The sequence below is a fragment of the Heloderma suspectum genome, chromosome 5 (genome assembly GCF_057233095.1).
Source record: "Heloderma suspectum isolate Gila_16-S chromosome 5, 16-S_ref, whole genome shotgun sequence".
NCBI classification, from domain to species: domain Eukaryota; kingdom Metazoa; phylum Chordata; class Lepidosauria; order Squamata; family Helodermatidae; genus Heloderma; species Heloderma suspectum.
This window is the reverse complement of record NC_139462.1, coordinates 195,145,696-195,164,673: the sequence shown is the minus strand read 5'-3', so window position 1 is coordinate 195,164,673 and position 18,978 is coordinate 195,145,696. Positions and strand designations below refer to the sequence as shown.

The window sequence follows — 18,978 nt, the reverse complement described above, 5'->3', positions numbered from 1 at the left end:
CAAGAAAGTCTGTAACTTGTATAGAGATTATGATTACATACAAATAGAAATGAAAATGTAGGTGTAGAAAATGCAGATTTTATTTATGTGCAGTTGGAATGCCAATAAAGAATCTACTTTGTTCTTGAGAAGGCTTACCTTTCCAGTATAATAAATATGGAAAAGACCTTTGAATCCCAAAGGAGAAGACCTTAAGGTTTGGTTTCCAAAAGTCAACAGTACAACCCCTGTTTTTAATTCAATGTCAGGCATACTTCATCTCTGGCATACTTCACCTCCTCTGGGCTAAGAAATCAAGTACACAGAGCTAGACCTTTTGGAAAATAATTGTTCTTGGGTAAACATGCTGGGGAAAAAGGTCTCATATTTGTCGGCATGTTGTGTTGCAGCTGATGGATTTTTAAGTGTGGGTAATAAACCGCTCCACCCATAATTCTTGGAAGTAAAAGAACAGGCCACAGCTGCTTTTATTACAATGAGTTGTACTGCAGAACTCTAGAAGAGCATTTATGAAGAGGTATCTACCTATCAAAGGCAATAAGACACATACTAGATTTTTAATAAAATTAAAAATTGATAAAGCATAAGAAATTGCTTTTAAGGCAGTGTGTGGTATATATGTCTGAAATAAATGCTACTACACAAAGTAGACTAAGACAAGTGTTATTATCCTTTTTCTTGCAAAGTAATTCAAAATTTTAAAAGGTATTAAAATATGCCAGGCATTCTTTCTGTGATACAATTAAATGAGAAATAAATTAAACTGATCTGGGTGTGAACTTAATATATTTTTTTCTCATAGCAAAGATAATGTGCTAGCTGTACCCAACAAATACAGTCCTTGGGTTTTAAGTTACTCAGTGGGTTTTATTTCACTCAGTGAAACGTGAGCAGCAGAATTAACTTCCTTTGACCTTTCTTATCAGTTTCTTTGATTGTTTGTAGATTTAAAATTCCCAGTGGGTTTTTTTGTTTGTTTTTTTGTTTTTGATAAAGGTGTTATATTGAATGGGTGGGGAATTGGAAAGCTCTTTAGACCTGTTTAGGTGAATGAGGATGATTGTAGTTTTGCAGCAGAGGAATTTGCCTTGAGTGCTGCCTTGAGTGCCATTTTTTTGGTAGAAAGGTGGGTACAAATAAAATAAATGTGATCATTTTTGTCTCAGTCCCAGAGTATATTTTTTAAAGACGTGTTGTATATAATGTAAGAAATTGGAAAGTACAATAACCATCAGAGAACTTATCTCATGTAAGTACGCAGGCTTCTTTGGCAAGTTATTTGTCTTTTGATTAGTCACACTCCCCATAGCAGCCATTTTGTGACTAGCCACTCCACACATGGCAGCCACTTGTGGCGGCGTCGGTAAGTTTCTCAAATTTCCAAATGTACTAATGGCCCCAAAAGGCTGGGGACCTTTGCTTTAGATTTGTGTTGTACTTGATCAAAAGTTACCATGACAGATCAGATCTGTCAACAGCCTTTTCTGATCCAGTGAATACAAATCTGGACTTAAAACCATAAGCCATTAGTCAACTGTTTTCCTCCCCAGAAACATGCAGAATATAAGGAACTACTACAGTATGTCAGTGTACTTAAGAATTCCACTGGGCACGGGTGTAGTTGGACTTGACTTTCTTGGCACGAAATGTTGGTTTTATCAGCGTGTGTGCGCGCGCGTGTGTATGTGTATTTTTGAATGAAGTGAGCCAAAACATGAAGGCAGCTTACATTTTCCATTGTTTCATTAGATTAATAAATTGCTTGCTGGTATTTCTCTCTTGGGCCTGGCAAATCCCAGTTGCTCCTTCTCTAGACATGTCAAGCAGAGGAACAACAGCTTGTCATGCTGATAGAATTCTGATGAAAAGAAACACAGATGAGAAAGAGATGGAGGCTCTGAAAGCTTGGCCAGCATTTTGGATTGTGCAATTATTGTCAAGCACAGATGCTTGCTGTGTAGGCGCTGCTTGAAATTGGTACTTTATTTTCTTTTGTAACAGTCAGTTTTATGTACTAGTTATTTTAGGCCTTGGCTGCAAGCTCAGTAGCAGTTATACAGGCACTTGGAAAAAAAGGGGTTACAAAACAGCAGTACAAAATTGAGATGTGGATCATGCATTATACCCAAAGAATATTGTTGGCCTTACTGTAATGGCTAGAAAGGGTTGAGTTTCCATGATACCACAGGTAATTTATGTTCAATATTTGAGAAGATTTTTTCCACGTTCCACATTCTGCTAGTTTTCCTTTAATTTTTAAAGTTAAGATGAGTTAGCAGCAGCATTTTTAACCCCCAGTCTTCGAATATATAAAATGTGCATTGGGTGATGATTTCAGTGATAAGGACTACACATAAGCACCTATACTTGGGAGTCATAAGAATGAATGATTCTCTACTGCATAGATTCAAGATTAGATCTGCACGTTAGGAATACAGCTCATAAATCTTTCCAGAAGTTCTTTTTACTTTTCCACTGGGGTAAGGATTCTCAGTCATCACAAAGCCCCTTTTCATTGAGGAGCAGTTGGTAAGATTTGTAGATGCCGTGGAAATTTGTTGTACAATGTCGGGACATGGTTTTCCTTGAAGATGTTCCTCAGAATTCATCTGTTGTCATGGCCACAAGTACTGCAGTTGAAGCAGGAGGAGGCATTCAAAACAGTCATACTCTTGTCCAGAAAATGGCAGTAGATAGGAGAGCAACCATTCATGACTCAAATTAACCATAATTTTATGTTTTATAATTTTGGTCTAGGTTTAGATTGAAAAAAATGTTAACATGCTAAGTGCAAAACGGGGAGGACCTCATGTCTTTGCAAAGTTTCTTTATAAATAGCATCTCAACAATAACCTTAAAAATTGGCTAGAAACCAATATTGTAGAGCATGAAATTGCTGTCATGTGTGGTAGTGAAGAGTGTAATAAGAATTACATGTTTTAATTTATTCAGTCAACCATCAATACATATTGAGTAATTACTATTCAGTAATGCAAATGTGAGCAAACACATTAAGCAATTGGTTTTGTGTTGGAAATTCATCGTACAATATTGGGGCATGGTTTTTCTTGAAAATGTTTTCCCCATGCCAAGCCCAAGGTGCGGTAGAAATAGTGTTAGACCTATGTTTGTCCTTAAAGGCAGTGAGAACAGGCAGTTGGCAGTTGTCCTGCCTAGATGCACCTGTCCTCCCTAGATGCATTTGTGAAATATTTTTTTAGCCCCTGATAACACACACATTATCTGCTGTATCTGGCAGAGATGCAGAGTATGCCAATGTCAAGTACTGAGTTATTTGTCAACTTTTGTCAAGGCAATTGGATTGTTAACAAACACATTATGCCTTTCTGTGTTAATAGGGAGCATATCATGCTCTCAAACATATATACCAAAGCATGAAAGTGAGTGGTGGTCTAATTGATCTGACAAAGATTCTATCAGCCTGCACACAATTCTTCTTAATTGCATCTGCTATGGCTGTTCTGGCTGCCCAAATCAAAGAAATGGCAGATATTAGTACCACACAAAACCTTTTTTTAAAGTGGCAGGAGCATAATGTAACCAGTTTGTTGATGTGCTTAAAAACTCAGAGAATGTGTTCAAGGAAAAATCTGTGGATCTGTTGAACTGTGTGATAACATTGTAATAGGTGATAGGATAAAAGGATATTTGTGACAGAAATGTCACCGGACAGACAGCATACAAAGAGTTTGTTGAAACCCTTATAGAAACCAGTGCCATCATTCCAACTGCATTCCAAGGTACTGGAATTAAAAGATAATGGATTATATATGACAGATTGCTTTTGATTGCCAAATCTAGACCAAGAGTAGATCTGAAGGTTCCACCAAGAAGATGTACATTCAGCTTCCAAATATTCCAGACCTTCTCTCCAGGGCTGTGTCTGCCATCCAGACCTGCAAACACTGCAGATACACCCAGGATGCAATTACCACCAGATATCACAGAAGTAATCAAGGCTGCTAGGAAGCCTTCGACAAGATGGTCTTATGTGGTGAAGTGGGCCCATTTTTCCTGACATGTCTGTGGATAGCATTGATCTAGTTACTTGCCCATTGTACCATGTTTTTACATTTCTTCCTTCTGGTAAATTCAGAAGGGTTATCAGTTTCTTTATTGAAGTTTTTTTGGCCACAGTATCTGCTGACCATATCCTAGTCAATGGCATTTCAGTTTTTATACATCCATGGCTATGAAATTTAGGAAGGGTCTCCTCAATGTATACTCACCATGGAAGCCATTCATCCCAATGTGGAGTGTTTCAGCGGTTCTCAGTGGACTAAGTTGCAACCATTTGAACCTTTGGCCACCTGCAGTCTTCAGCTCCTTACTCTAAAAGTCGTATTCCTAGTGGCCATCATGTTGGCTCACCATCCTAGTGAGCTGTACGTACTCAGTGCTGATTCACTGAGAGGGAGAGGGACAGGGGGAGTGCGACCCTGTTGATTCTCCTGGACCTCTCAGCGGCTTTCGATACCATCGACCATGGTATCCTTCTGGATAGGTTGTCTGGGTTGGGAGTTGGAGGCACTGCACTACAGTGGTTCCGCTCCTACTTGGATGGCCGATTCCAGAAGGTGGTGCTGGGGGATTATTGCTCTGTGCTATGGCAATTGTGCCATGGGGTTCCACAGGGCTCTATTTTATCCCCCATGCTGTTTAACATCTACATGAAACCGCTGGGGGAGGTTATCCGGAGGTGTGGGCTGAGGTGCCATCAATATGCGGATGACACCCAGCTCTACCTCTCTTTCTCATCAAAACCAGGTGAGGCAGTGGCTGTTCTGAACCAGTGCCTGGGCACGGTAATGGACTGGATGAGGGCTAATAAACTGAAACTCAATCCAGACAAGACGGAGGTACTGTTAGTGGGTGGTTCGTCTGCCCGGCTAGGTGATATTCAACCTGTTCTGGAGGGGGTTGCACTCCCCCTAAAGGATCAGGTTCATAGTTTGGGGGTGCTCTTGGATCCAGAACTGTCACTTGAGGCACAGGTGAACTCAGTGGCATGGAGCACTTTTTATCAGCTTAGGCTGGTATACCAACTACGCCCTTATCTGGACAGAGATAGCCTAGCTACAGTTATCCATGCTCTGATAACTTCTCGTCTGGATTACTGCAATGCGTTATACGTGGGGCTGCCTTTGAAAACGGTCCGGAAACTTCAGCTGGTCCAAAATAGGGCAGCAAGATTGTTAACAGGGACTGGCCTGCGAGCTCATATTACGCCAGTACTTTTCCAGCTGCACTGGCTGCCAGTCCATTTCCGGGCCCGATTCAAAGTGCTGGTGTTAACATTCAAAGCCCTTAACGGCTTGGGGCCAGGTTACCTGAAGGATCACCTCCTCCCATATGTGCCTGCTCGGACCTTAAGATCATCATCAGCGGCCCTTCTCCGTGAGCCCCTGCCAAAGGAAGTGAGGCGGGTGGCTACTAGGAGGAGGGCTTTTTCTGTTGTGGCACCCCGGCTCTGGAATGAGCTCCCTAGTGAGGTTCGCCTGGCGCCTACATTGTACTCCTTTCGGCGCCAGGTGAAGACCTTTTTATTTTCCCAGGCATTTTAGCTTTCTAAATTTTTATCTTTGCTGTTTTAAATCTGTATTTTAAACTCCTGTACTGCTGCTAGGTTTTATTGTGGTTGTATTGTTATATTGTGGTTTTAATGTTCTATATATTTTAAATTGTTTTATTGTGTGTTGTTTGGTTTTAGTTTTTGTGAACCGCCCAGAGAGCTTCGGCTATTGGGCGGTATAGAAATTAAATAAATAAATAAATAAATTCACCATACCTGGTTTTCTACAGAGGTAAGGTAGTTCTCAGGATGACATAGGTGCCCTACCCAAGCCCTATGCATTCCACATGAATCAGGACATTGTGTTACCTATGCTGTTCCCTAACCCCTCTTCACAGTTGGAGACCACCCTTCTCTCTTTGAACTTTTGTTGAGCTCTTATCACAAAAGCCAGAGTCTGTTTGTTCGTTATGATGGCCCGAAGAAGGGTTATCCTGTCTCATCTCAGTTGTTCGCAAAATGGGTAGCTACCATGATTCAACTTGCTATGAGTCATGTTATTTTGCCAGTGATGGAAGTCATGAAGGGTCATTCAGGTAGGGCTGCTGCTACTTGCCCTGCCTTTTTCTGAGGAGTTTCTGGATCTGACCTGTGTTGTACTGCATTTTGGTCACAGCCCTTTATCTTTTTTGGCATTACAAGCTGTACATCCATTTTAACTTGAATTTAGTGAAGGGTTCACTTTCAGTAGCAGCCATAAAAATGCACCTATATTTGCAGAATCCAACCTTGATTTACTGTGTGTCTAAATATGCCAGTTTTCAAAACTCTGTGTTACTCTAGCGTTAGAGGTCTAGTGTGGAATTGCTATGCTTCATTCAATGGCTTTTTGGGGTGCATTGATATGACACCATTGTCCAATAATTATTATCCAGGATTTTCCATGTGGTTTTCTGTCTTCTCTTAGACCACAGAAAGTCTGATTTATTATTATTATTATTATTATTATTATTATTATTATTATTATTATTTATAAAGGGTGGGGTTTTGACATGAGTAGTGATGTATCAGAAAAGTGAACCTGTTGTCAGGGTGGACACTGAGCCCATAGAATCCCAGAGTAGTTCTGATTCTGAGGAAGAGCAGTCGCTCCTGGGAGAGGCGCGCGCTCCTCTCCCAGGAGCGACTGCTCTTCCTCAGAATCAGAACTACTCTGGGATTCTATGGGCTCAGTGTCCGCCCTGACACTTGTCACAACACAGCCCATATTCATTATAACGTTTGTGGTAGATGTACTTTATGACCCCCCTCCTTTTTCATCAATATTTTAATTATTGCTAAAATGCTTTCTGCCTACATTTATTTGTTTTTTCTTTTTTTAATGAGGGACAGGTATCATTCTATGGCACCATAATGCTAATTTTATTTTTATTTTTTTTAAAAAACCTTTCTGGTCTCTACCAAGTTGGAGGTGACTGGAAAAAAATTAAAATCGTTTTTAATATTAGGATGTGAATTACCATGTTATGGCACCATGATACCATCATACAAAAATAACTGCTATAAAAAGGGAGGTAACCAGAAAAAGAAAAAGGGAGGTAACCTGCTGCTGCCGCCGCTGGGCCTGCTGCTGCTGCCGCTGCCACCACCACCAGGCCTTCCCTGTGGACTTCTGCCTGGCAGACCGCCAGTCCCTGCAGGACTAGGCCCCCAGGTACCGAGCCAGCTGTGCTGCTCCACCTGCCCCTCCCTGGAGGGGCTACATAAGCTGGCTGGCTGAGGTGGCCTGGGAGAGCCAGGGCCTGCAGGAGAAGCCACCACCACCACCACCGGGGAAGAGGCGTGCTTGCTGCTGCTGGGCCTGCTGCCGCCACCACCACCAGGCCTTCCCTGTGGACTCCTGCCTGGCATTTTTAAGGGGATTTTAATTGTTTTGTTTGTTTTATTTTGTTGGGGGGGATTTTGTTGTGTTTTTAGGGGTGGGTAGCCTGCCTGATAGGCGGGAGCGAGGGGACATGTGTCCACCTGATGGAGGCAATGGGGGGAGTGTTGGGGGCCAGAACATACCGAGGCTGGACGGCAGGCGCTGGCGGAGCGCTAGGGGCAGGCCATGCCAGGTAAGGGGAACAAGGGAGAGATGTGTAGTATCTGTCCCCTGCTCCGGACCTGTCCAGAGCCAAAGGATGGCTGGGGGAGGCGTGACCCCATCTTCTGGCCTTCGTTTGCTGCTCTGCAATGCCAGGTCTGTTACCCAGAAAACCTCCCTCATCCATGACATGATCCTGGATGAGGGTGCAGACCTGGCATGTATTACGGAGACCTGGCTGGCCGAGGCTGCTGCTCCAACCCTTGCAGCCATGTGTCCAGCTGGATTTTCGTATGCACAGCAGCCGAGGGCTGGGGATCGGGGAGGGGGAGTGGCTGTTATCTACCGAGAGTCCTTGGTCTTCACCAGACCCCCTCTCCGGGAGACCAAGGTTGCTGAGTGCATGTACTGGAGGTTGGGCCCGAAGGGCAGTCTGGGGATTCTGCTCGTGTACCGTCCACCCCAACTGACTCCCTGGCCAAGGTGCTTGAGGTGGTCTCTGATGTGCGTGTACAGTCCCCTTACTTACTGGTGTTGGGGGACTTCAACGTACATTCGGAGGCCATCCTCACAGGAGCACCTCAGGACTTCATGGAGACCATGGCCTCCTGGGAGCTGCACCATATTCTAACTGGGCCCACCCATGTAGCCGGTCATGCACTAGACCTTGTGTTTGTTTCTGGAGAAGCGGGGAGTGATCTGGAAGTCGGGGGTTTATCCACCACCCCCTTGTCATGGTCAGATCACTATCTGGTGATGTTGGACTTCTCAGTTCCACAACCCCTCCGCAGGGGTGGAGGACCCATTAAAATGGTCCGCCCCAGGTGTCTTATGGATCCAAATGGATTCCTGAACGCGCTTGGGGATTCTCTGGGGCATGCCAACGGCCACTCGGTCGAGACCCTGGTGGGTGGCTGGAATGCCGCAATCACTGGGGCATTAGATCAGGTGGCTCCGAAACGCCCTCTCCCCCTGAACAGGGCTCGGACTGCACCATGGTTCAATCCACGGTTACGAGCTCTGAAACAGGAGGTGAGACGGCTAGAGCGCCGGTGGCGGAAGTCTCGCTCCAAAGACGATCAGACACGGGCTGGAGCTGTATCTTCAGCCTATCACATGGCGGTGAAGGCAGCAAAAAAGGAATATTATGCTGCCTCCATTGCATCTGCAGAGTGCTGTCCCAGGAGGCTGTTCCAAGTGGTCCGGAGCCTGGTCGGTCCTGTGGCTCCGGAACCACTGGAGCATTCTAAGGCCTCCTGTGAGGCTTTGGCAAGGCACTTTGCAGATAAAATTGATCGGATTAGGCGTGTTACTCTGCACACTGTGGATACAGTTAGTGAGCAAGAGGCGGCCTGTGGCAAACCGGTTTTGTGGGATCGGTTCCAGCTTTTTCCTCCTGATGAAGTGGACAAGGTGCTTAAGGCCGACCACCTGCTTACTTGATCCTTGCCCATCTTGGCTCATTATGAGCTGCAGAGAGAGACTGGGTGAGGGGATCAAGGTGGTGGTGAACGCCTCCCTTGAGGAGGGAGTGATGCCATCAGCCCTCAAGGAGGCAGTGATAAGACCGCTCTTAAAGAAGCCCTCCTTGGATCCTCAAGTTCTGAACAACTTTCGCCCAGTCTCAAATCTGCCATTTTTGGGCAAGGTGATTGAGCAGGTGGTGGCGGTGCAGTTGAAGGCACACTTGGAAGAAACTGATTATCTAGACCCATTTCAGTCGGGCTTCAGGCCTGGGCATGGGACAGAAACGGCCTTGGTCGCCTTGGTGGATGATATGAGGAGGGCTCTGGATAGGGGTGAATGCTCCTTCCTTGTTCTCCTCGACCTCTCAGCAGCTTTTGATACCGTTGACCACGGTATCCTCCTGGACCGCCTGGAGGGGTTGGGCATTGGAGACACTGTATTGCGGTGGTTCCGGTCCTTCCTCTCCGGCAGGTACCAGAGGGTAGCACTGGGAGAGGAGCTTTTGGACCCGTGGCCACTTACTTGTGGGGTGCCACAGGGTTCCATCCTCTCCCCGATGCTATTTAACATCTATGTGAAGCCTCTGGGGGCTATCATCAGGAGGTTTGGGGTGCAGTGTCATCAATATGCGGATGACACGCAGCTCTACCTCTCATTCAAATCTTCACCAAGGTTGGCGGTAGAATCCCTGTCCAAATGTCTGGAGATGGTGAGTGGCTGGATGGGGAGGAATGAGCTGAAGCTCAACCCTGACAAGACCGAGATACTTTTGGTGGGAGACAAGAGGAGGCTGGGGGATGTTGACCTGGTGTTGAATGGGGTCCGGCTACCCTTGAAAGACCAGGTCCGCAGCCTGGGGGTCATTTTGGACTCCCAGCTGTCCATGGAGGCTCAGGTGTCAGCTGTGAGCCGGACAGCGCTGTATCAACTCCATCTGATACGGCGGCTGCGCCCCTTCCTTCCCGACCATCTGCTCCCATCGGTAGTACATGCCCTGGTCTCCTCTCGTTTAGACTACTGTAATGTGCTCTACGTGGGGTTACCCTTGAAGACGGTTCGGAAGCTGCAGCTGGTACAGAACGCGGTGGCTCGCCTGATTAAAGGCAGCCACCGGCGAGATCACATCACTCCAGTGCTGAAGGAGTTGCACTGGTTACCAGTTGTTTTCTGGGCCAAATTCAAGGTGTTGGTTTTGACCTTTAAAACCCTATATGGTTCTGGCCCAGCCTATCTTAAGGAGCGCCTCCAGGAACACCAGACAGGCCGCTTAACAAGATCAGCCTCAGATGGCCTTCTCTCTGTCCCATCAGCCAGGACAGCTAGACTGGTGGGGACGAGGGAGAGGGCCTTCTCTGTGGTGGCCCCCACTCTGTGGAACTCCCTCCCTAGGGAACTCCGTCATGCCCCCTCTTTAATGAGCTTCCGTCGTGCATTAAAAACGTGGTTGTTCAGGCAGGCATTTGGGGTGGGTTAGGGTATTTAAAAAAAAAAAATTATGGTAAAATTTTATTGTTTTAAATTGTTTTATGGTGGGTTGTACATCGCCCAGAGTGGCTGGGTAACCAGTCAGATGGGCGATTAATAAATTTAATAAAATAAATAAATAAATAAATAAATAGGTTTTTTAATGTGTGGTGGTGGTGCTTTGAAAAGCATCATTGTAGCATTATGGTGTTACAGTGATATACTTTGGACAAAATTTCAATGAAGACAAAACCTACCCCCTGTCTAACACTGGGTGATCCAGTCAACACCAACGGGACATCGTGAAAGAATATCTCTGCCCACTCCTGAAGGGCTCCTCTTAATTTTGTCTGCATATAACAGGATCTGATTGAAAATGAGGTTTATGTTCACTTAATGCCTTAAGTATTGTAAGGGCATGATTTGAAGACTGTTTTATCAGAGCTAATATTTCATAGATTTAATTAATTGAGATTTGATATTCGCTCCATAAGTTTTGTACCACTTAAATTATGCAAAGTGTTGCAAAAGGAGGTTATCCATTGTGTGGAAATTACCCCTGTATAGTTGGGAGGTGGTGGGAGAGATTTAAAGTTCTTTAAAGTTGTGTACTCTGAAGTAAGCTCAACTGAATGCAATAAGACTTACTCCCAGGTAAGTTTGTATAGGATTGCAGCCTTAAGGATATATTATACCAGCAAGGTGGCATTCTTAGTCTTTCTGTATATATTGGTCTTTGAGCCCAGTGATACCTCTTTCCTGTATTCCTGCTTTTTAAGTGAGAAGTATATGTCATTATATGATTTTGACTTTTGCATAAGAAACCTTAATTACCCACTGAATTGCTACCTTCTAATTTACTGAATTAAAAGAGCCACTTGGCTAACTAGTTAACAATGATTTCATTATTTTACTATAGTGGTTCCTAAATTTGCACTCCTGTTGCTTAGACTCTGGAATATTGTTTTGCATTATATTAGGATACTTATCTCCACCACCACCCCGCTGTATGTGTCCTCCTTGTATATATTTCTTATCCTGTAGTTAACCAACTATTTCCAATTCAGAATTTTCTTTAAAAGTCTTTGCTGTTATCCTGAAATACTAATCAGAATACATTTGCTATGGTAGAACTTTTCACTGCATCATACTTGCATGTTTGTTGTGGAATTAGTTGAAGTCATCTTCATACAGAATATGTATATGACAGTAAAGTAAGGTTCATTAAATAAAAAGCTGGAAACAGGAAAGCAAAGTGAAAATCAGCCAGCTGTTAAATTGAATGTATATACACCGTATTCATAATGATTCCAGATTTACATTAATGTTGGTGGAATATTAAGACTGCTGAAGTAGAGTTGCTTTTTAGTATTAAGCACTGTACCATGATGTGTGATTTTATATTTTAAGGACAGATGTTGTTGATTTAGTGGCAGAGTCCTTTCTGCCTGTATAGTTTTTAAAATACTGTCTCCAGAGTAAAAAGCTGGCAGAACATATTTAGAGTGGAACAGATGTTTATAAAAAATACTGTGTCATTGTGTGGAAAATGCAATGCTTTTATCCAAATCAGTGCGTTTTAGGTTGTAATTAGTAATGGGGAGCAAACTGGAAGCCATTGTAGATTATTAAGCACTGGATTCATGTGCTCAGAGCAGTGGGTTCCAATCAATAGCCTGGCGGTGGCTTTTTGAACAAATTGTAGTGGTCAAACGAACTTCCACATAGAACAAATTCCAAATTGCAATAGTGTAGTTACTAAGGCATGGATAATGACTGTAAAGCTGTCTTTTTCTAGAAGGAGTTGCAGCTGTCACACCAACCAGAATTCATAAAAGGCATCCCAGACCATGTACGTTACCTGGGTTTAGAGAGAGTACAGCCTCGTCAAGATAAGAGCAAACATCACATTCATGGTTAACTGAACCACCTATAATTAATTTCATCCATCTCACCTGGATTGAGCTGCAGTTTATTAACTTTACCCAGTCCATTACTGATAAATGTTTCTCAGCTTCAGATCTGGATCTGATGAGAAAGTGAAATAGATGAGTGTCACTGGCATATAGATAATGCCTCACTTCAAATCTGTAAATGACTCCCTCCCCCAGTCATCATAAAGACAGAACTCGTAGCATCCTGCAATACAAGTGCCATAGTAGTGCAGAGGTCTGCCAGCACCATCTTCTGAAATCTTTCCACTAGGTAGGAATAGAACCTCTGCAATCTGGTGGCTCTTACCCAACTTGGCTAACAAGAAGTAGGCCTTACTTAAGAATTTAAGAGCCCTGCTGGATCAGGCCAACAGCTAATCTAGTCCAGCATTCTGTTTCCACAGTGGCCAACTAGATGCCTGTGGGAAGCCCACAGCAGGACATGAGCACAAGACCAGCTTCCTAGTAGTATTCCCTGGCAACTGGTATTTGGAGACAGAGTGCCTCTGATACTGCAGATAATATATAGCCATCATGACTAATAGTTATTGATCCTCCATGAATTTTTCTTACTCCCTTTAAAGCCATCCACATTGGTGGCCATCACTACATCTCATGGTAGCAAATTCTATAGTTTTGTGAAGATGTACTTGCGAGTGGAGATGGGTCAAAGAAGACGCAGACAACAAGCTTGGGTTGAAAATTGGGCCACATTTATTGAAATAGCTGCAAAGGGGTAACTAAGACGGGCATCTAACTGTGTCAGCGTCTAGCTGGCACTTCTTGGGCGAAAACATACCCAGCCTGAGGGGTGGCGGTGATCTCGCCATCCCTCCGGACTGCCCCTTCTGGGGGAGGTAGACCTTCTGGTGTCACCCCCAACCCGGTGCCGCGAAACACCTGGGTGAGTGAGTAGGGTTGGTCTCCCAGGCAACCCTTATCCCCCCGCTGAGCCGCACAACCCGTTCGGGGGGCCCTCAGGCATCACCTGTCACCATAAGGTGCCTCTGCATGCACACCATCCCTACTTTCCTGTTTTGGCCGTCCTAGCCGCCACAGGAGTCACACGCCTAGAGCTTGTGAAACTCCCCCCACCTGCGCAGAAGAACTTCCCGCAGGCCCCTTTGCAGATCAGACAGACATATGTTATTCACTAAATGAGACAGGCGGACACCGTCCTACCTGTAACGCTCCCTCCATGTCCACAGAATTCCCTGGCGGGTGGTGCATCCATCACCTCATTCACCTGGCAATAAGCCATTTCTCTGTGCACTTTCCAACATGCCCTGCCACTGGCAACGTCATTCCATTCCTTCCCATTGATCCATGGGAGCAGTGAGGGCTGCAATAGGCTACTTCTGGCCAGGTATGCCGGACCACCTGTATCTCAACCAAGGCCTGTTCCATCAGGTCCTCGCCTGGCTTACAGCCAAAGTCATTCCCTCCAATGTGCAGCACCTGGACCTGTGGAGGAAGACTGACAAACTTGGTGGGACAGAGTGAGGAGGGGACTCCCACCATATGCCACGTCTATGGAGCCACTGGATCTTAATGTGACAGGGTGACAGAAGCTGAATTCTGAAGAAGACATACAAGCTCTTCATGCAGCTCCAGACATCAAAACATGCCCATGTAAGAGCACCCGTACCGGCGTACAATGAGTCTGCTGGTCTCAGGAATAAGCACATTAAGGGAAACTACACAATTGCCCTTAAGTCAACAGCAAACCGTTGAAGTGATAAAAACGGAGGCCCCTCCTCAGACCCGTGGCATGCCATAAAACCCATAAGGTGCCGCCAGAGCATAATCCGTTGACTTGCGTTTGGCCGTGGGCCACTACCGTGCCCTTGCCATGCCGATCAATTTGATCACCAAATATGTAAATGAATTACTTTGGGCCAGACCTGTACCTTGCAGCAAATCGAGGCTCTCCGGGACAAGTCGGCCTTGTGAGCCCAGACCAACCCTGCATTCCGTTAGGGCTGCTACGTGGAACAGGGAAACGTCTTATTGGAAATCTCAAATGGAGGAGCCCGAAAGGGGTATCCGGAGAGAGAGGGTGGTTAATTTACTAATGCAGGCAAACATCTGTGTCCAACACTATCTTGCACGCCGAAACCTAAATTCTGACATGGAGTCAGTGAAACCCACCTTTGTGGGCTGGAAGGCTAAATGGCCAGCTTGCGACTTACGGTCCCAAATAGTCTGTTGTTCCTTACGGAGGCGTGAAATTGTGGCCAATGATCTATAGATAGGGGCCATGAATCCTATTGCTGAGGTTTTGCCTAGTGCGCGGCACACACACCCTGCTCTGTCGCAGGCGGCTCCTGTATGGAGAGCCATGGAATGCAGGCTGGCATGCCTGGCTTCAGTATCCCGATCTCCCATAGTACTGCAAGGATGGGATCTGGGAATGGAGCACCTACGGGGCTAAGGCCCAGAAGATGTTGACCTAATTTCATGACAAGGCATTGACAATTGGGTTTGCCTAACCCAGCACATGGTGGACCCAGAACCAGATGTTGTAATACTGACTCTGGAGCGCGAACACACTGACACATGACATGACCCTCCAATTTCGGGAGGACGGAGAATGAATAACGTGGTCATGTTGTCATAGCGAAGGGGGGGGGTTACTGACTTGGCTATAAGGCTATCCCTCAATGTGCTTGGCGGGGGCAGCAGCCTCCACTCTACAGGCCTTTACCCACTGCACGATTGGACCTGCCCTAAGAATCTGAAACCCCTTGGGGTGGGGGAAGAACCATGTGAGTCCGCAGTCCGGCTTTGAGGAGAGGCCCACGCTTCCGAAAGGAGGTGCCATTAAAGCCCTACTAAGTTGAAGCCATGCCTGATGTATAACTAATTGGAGCTGTGCCTAACAGACCTGAAAATTGTCCTGAGGGAGGTGAGAATAACACCTAAGGGTATCGGATTGGCTTCACCGAATGTTGCTGTGGGAGACAGGCCCTCAGCCTTTGTGAGCTAAGGGGCACCGAAGTAACAGAAAAGGGGAAGCAATACTTGCGTTAGGTCAGAACAATTACCACCATCTTTGGACTCCATGTAGCACATGCCCATCAGGGACCCGTGGCTGGAATCCCAGACAAAGACAGCTGCCTCATCGAAGAGGTGTGACACACTGAGCAGAGATGACCAGGGATCTCGTGATAATTGACTGGCCCTCAGGAAAGAGAGGTTATGAATCAGGATAAACTCCCTAGAGGATTTCCTGGGCACCATTTCGAGAAGGGAGATCCCTAGAATAGCTAACGGGGTGTGGAAAAAAGGGGGGGGCTAAAACCCTTCTGCCAGAACTGCATTGTTAACCTCTCCTGAACCTGTCAACGCCTAGCGAGGAGAAATGTTGCTTACGAGGTAGGGATGGTCTATGTTGACCTAAAGAAAAAATGCTAGGGGCCCTAGAACCTAGCATAAACCGTGTTCCAAGTTAAGACGCGTTCCCCCAGTTGGGTAGTGTCTTAAAGCCAGAGTATCAGCACCAACCTTACTAGGCATTGGCCATCCAGAGCTTCCTACTGCCTCAGCTTTTCCAAGGGGACCCTACCCTCCCCGAGCATTGGACAAGAGGTGCAAGAGTGCTGACTGGTACAAGGGAGCCTTCACGATGAAAACTGCACGTGTCCTGGGAGCATGTGCCCACTGGGGCTTTACTCCCCGCACAGGTAGCAGTGCTGAAGCAGCGGACCCGCCATAGGCCGAGGGCCAGTGCGGGAGACCACCTGGTGAATGTGGCCACTGCCAGATCTGTTGCCGACCCCAGCTGGGGAGGAGTCAAAATTGGAGTGAAAGGTCGTGGTCAAACAGGTCCTTATGCAGAGAAGGGCAATGGCGGCCCTCCTGCGAGAGGCCTAAACAAGCCATTCGCACACCTCGGGCGAAAGATGTTACGAGAAGGAGTAGCCCTAGTGACAATACAACTCGCCAGATTAGCGTAGAGATCTGATATGCCCCTTACATGGATGTCCAAAACGGGCGGGGGCAGGCGAGGGATCCTAATTAATCCAGGAAAAAACCCTGTAAGATGATGCATTAAGCGGCTGGGGTTACTGGGGTGTGACTGACGGAGCTGCAGGCGGCCCGGGTGTCATATAGGGAGATGACAATGGGAGGGACAGCCGCCCCCAGGTAGGTAAGCTAAGGCAGCAACCCCACAGCCATAAGGGTCACCCGTCTGAACAACTGGGGTGAGGTGCAGTCATCTCACCCATATCCAGGGCAGCCGTGTCTGGGTCCCCGGGAGCAAGGGAGGCGATACCACTTGCATTGCTCCTGATGGAGATGCCTCATAAGGGCGGACCGCCTTCAGGTGTGCTGTGTCACCTGGGCGAAACCCTAAGGAGGAGGATGTTGCTTGGATCACTGCTGACGGAGATGCCACAGGAAGGTGGACTGCCTACAGTGGTGGGGTGCTGCCATGGTGAACCTGCGAAGGCGAGATGGAGGCCTCAATAGCGTCCGGGTGCCCTGAACCCAGAGACGAGCTGTACCAATCGTGGGCACACTCTGATCCCCAGCTGGAAAAAAACGAGGTTGTTGCTTGTGCGCCCAGGGAAGATGAGGCAGCAGAAGGGAAGAGCTCTGCTGAAGGCGGTGAAGAGCCGATGAAGAGGAGGTGGATGCCTCAATAGCGTCCAGGCGATCTGAAATAGAAAGGAGCAACGAGCGTTGGGTCTGCTGTCGTGTTCGCTTGTCCTGGACCATTGAGGATTTTTTGTGCCTGGCCAGGGGAGGAGGAGGGATCCCCGAGGAACGCTCAGCAGCTTCCAAACGAGAAAAAATTGATGCCAGTACCGGGTCTGCGTCCACATCAGAGTCAGAATCGGGCCTTGACAGTGGATTTTGGGGAGGGGGGGAGGGGCCCTGCCATTCCCTTTCTTATCACCCTGGCCCTTCTTAGGAGGCATGATGCAGGAGGTGAATTAAGCAAGCTATCTGTCAGGGTGGACACTGAGCCCATAGAATCCCAGAGTAGTTCTAATGCTGAGGAAGAGCAGTCGCTCCTGGGAGAGGAGCGTGCTCCTCTTTCCCAGGACCAACAGCTGACGGAGTTTCCTCCCCCCCACATTCCTAGTTTTAGTTAGCAGTCAAGGGAGTGACCGAGCACAGATAGCAGACTTAGTGAAGGCGCGCACACAACGGCTGCGCCCCGAGGATCCAAGGGAAAAGAGGAGGGATTCTCCCTAGTCCTTATATTCAGGGGTCTGCCAGTAATTGCTTTTCAAACGGGGATCAACTGTTCCAACTTAGGGCATAGGGATGCTGGTGCTCAGATCTAGTTGATACCTGTAGAGTTGTTAAGTTGCAAAGGAAGAATAAATCTTTGAAAAGAATCCCTTTGTCTATGTCTGGACTTGGCTACTGGATTAGACTGAGAGAGCCCTCTAAGGAGCCCTTGACACCATCAAAGAGTTAATAAAGCCGCTGGGCACCCCAGACAATAGGCAGCCACCCCACAGTCTTAAGATCTGTGGGTATGAGTTCCAGACCGAGACAGAGAGGCCTGGGGATGAAGATGGGAGCGCTGCACTACCGTTTAGATAGAAAATCAGATTTTCAAGAGGCGCAGCCAGGGGCCAAAGGTGATGGAGCTGCGTTTGAGCGTGAGCACCCACAGCCGAGGGCACCCTGTCACGGGAGGCGCCAAACAGGCAGTCGCCGCTGTTACGCAATTTTATTAATTAAATATTTAATAATCGTAATTTAATTTCTTTTTATTATTTTTTATTATTATTATTATTATTATTTATTTATTTATTTATTTATTTAATTAAAGCTTTCTTTTCATACAAACATAGGAAGCTGCCTTATACTGATTCAGACCCTTGGTCCATCTAGCACAGAATTGTTGACACTGACTGGCAGCAGCAGATCTCCAAAGTTTCAGGCAGGATTCTTTCGTAGCCCTACCTGGAGACGCTGGGGATTAAACCTGGGGCCTTCCGCATGCCAAGGATGTGCTCTACCACTGAGCCACAGCTCTTCCTATTTCTTTCTTTCTTTCTTTCTTTCTTTCTTTCTTTCTTTCTTTCTTTATTTTTTGGGTGGGAGGGGGAGATGTCCCAAGCCCATGGGAGGCGACCAATCGGGCTGTGATATACACGCCCCGACTCGGCTCAGCAGCCAGGCGCCCCTCCAACAGGCAGGCTCGGCTGACCAGTGGGGGGGGGCAGTCAGACCGTCGCTTGGAGTGTTGCCGCCGGCAAACACCGGCGCCGCGCTCACCTGCCCGCCGACGCCTCCCGCCGGGAGCAACACCTCAGGGAGGCCGGCAACGCGAGGAGGAAGAGGCCGGCAAGGCCGGCGGCCGGGTAGACAGGCCAGCAGATGGGCCGTGAGCCAGCCCGGTAGCCGGCAGGCCCGTCAGGCAAGCAGGCGGGCTGAGCGAGCGCGCGGGCGGGCGAGCGGGCAGGAGAGCGACTACACGAGGAGACCAAGTGGACGGGTGGGCGAGAGGAAAGGAGCCGGCGAAG

General features: G+C 47.0%; 1 protein-coding gene across 3 annotated transcripts in view; it reads left to right on the top strand.

Annotated features, from left to right (window-relative positions):
- Positions 1–18,978, top strand: part of CDK14 (cyclin dependent kinase 14) — a 389,160-nt gene that overhangs the window by 208,587 nt on the left and 161,595 nt on the right. The window lies entirely within an intron of this gene.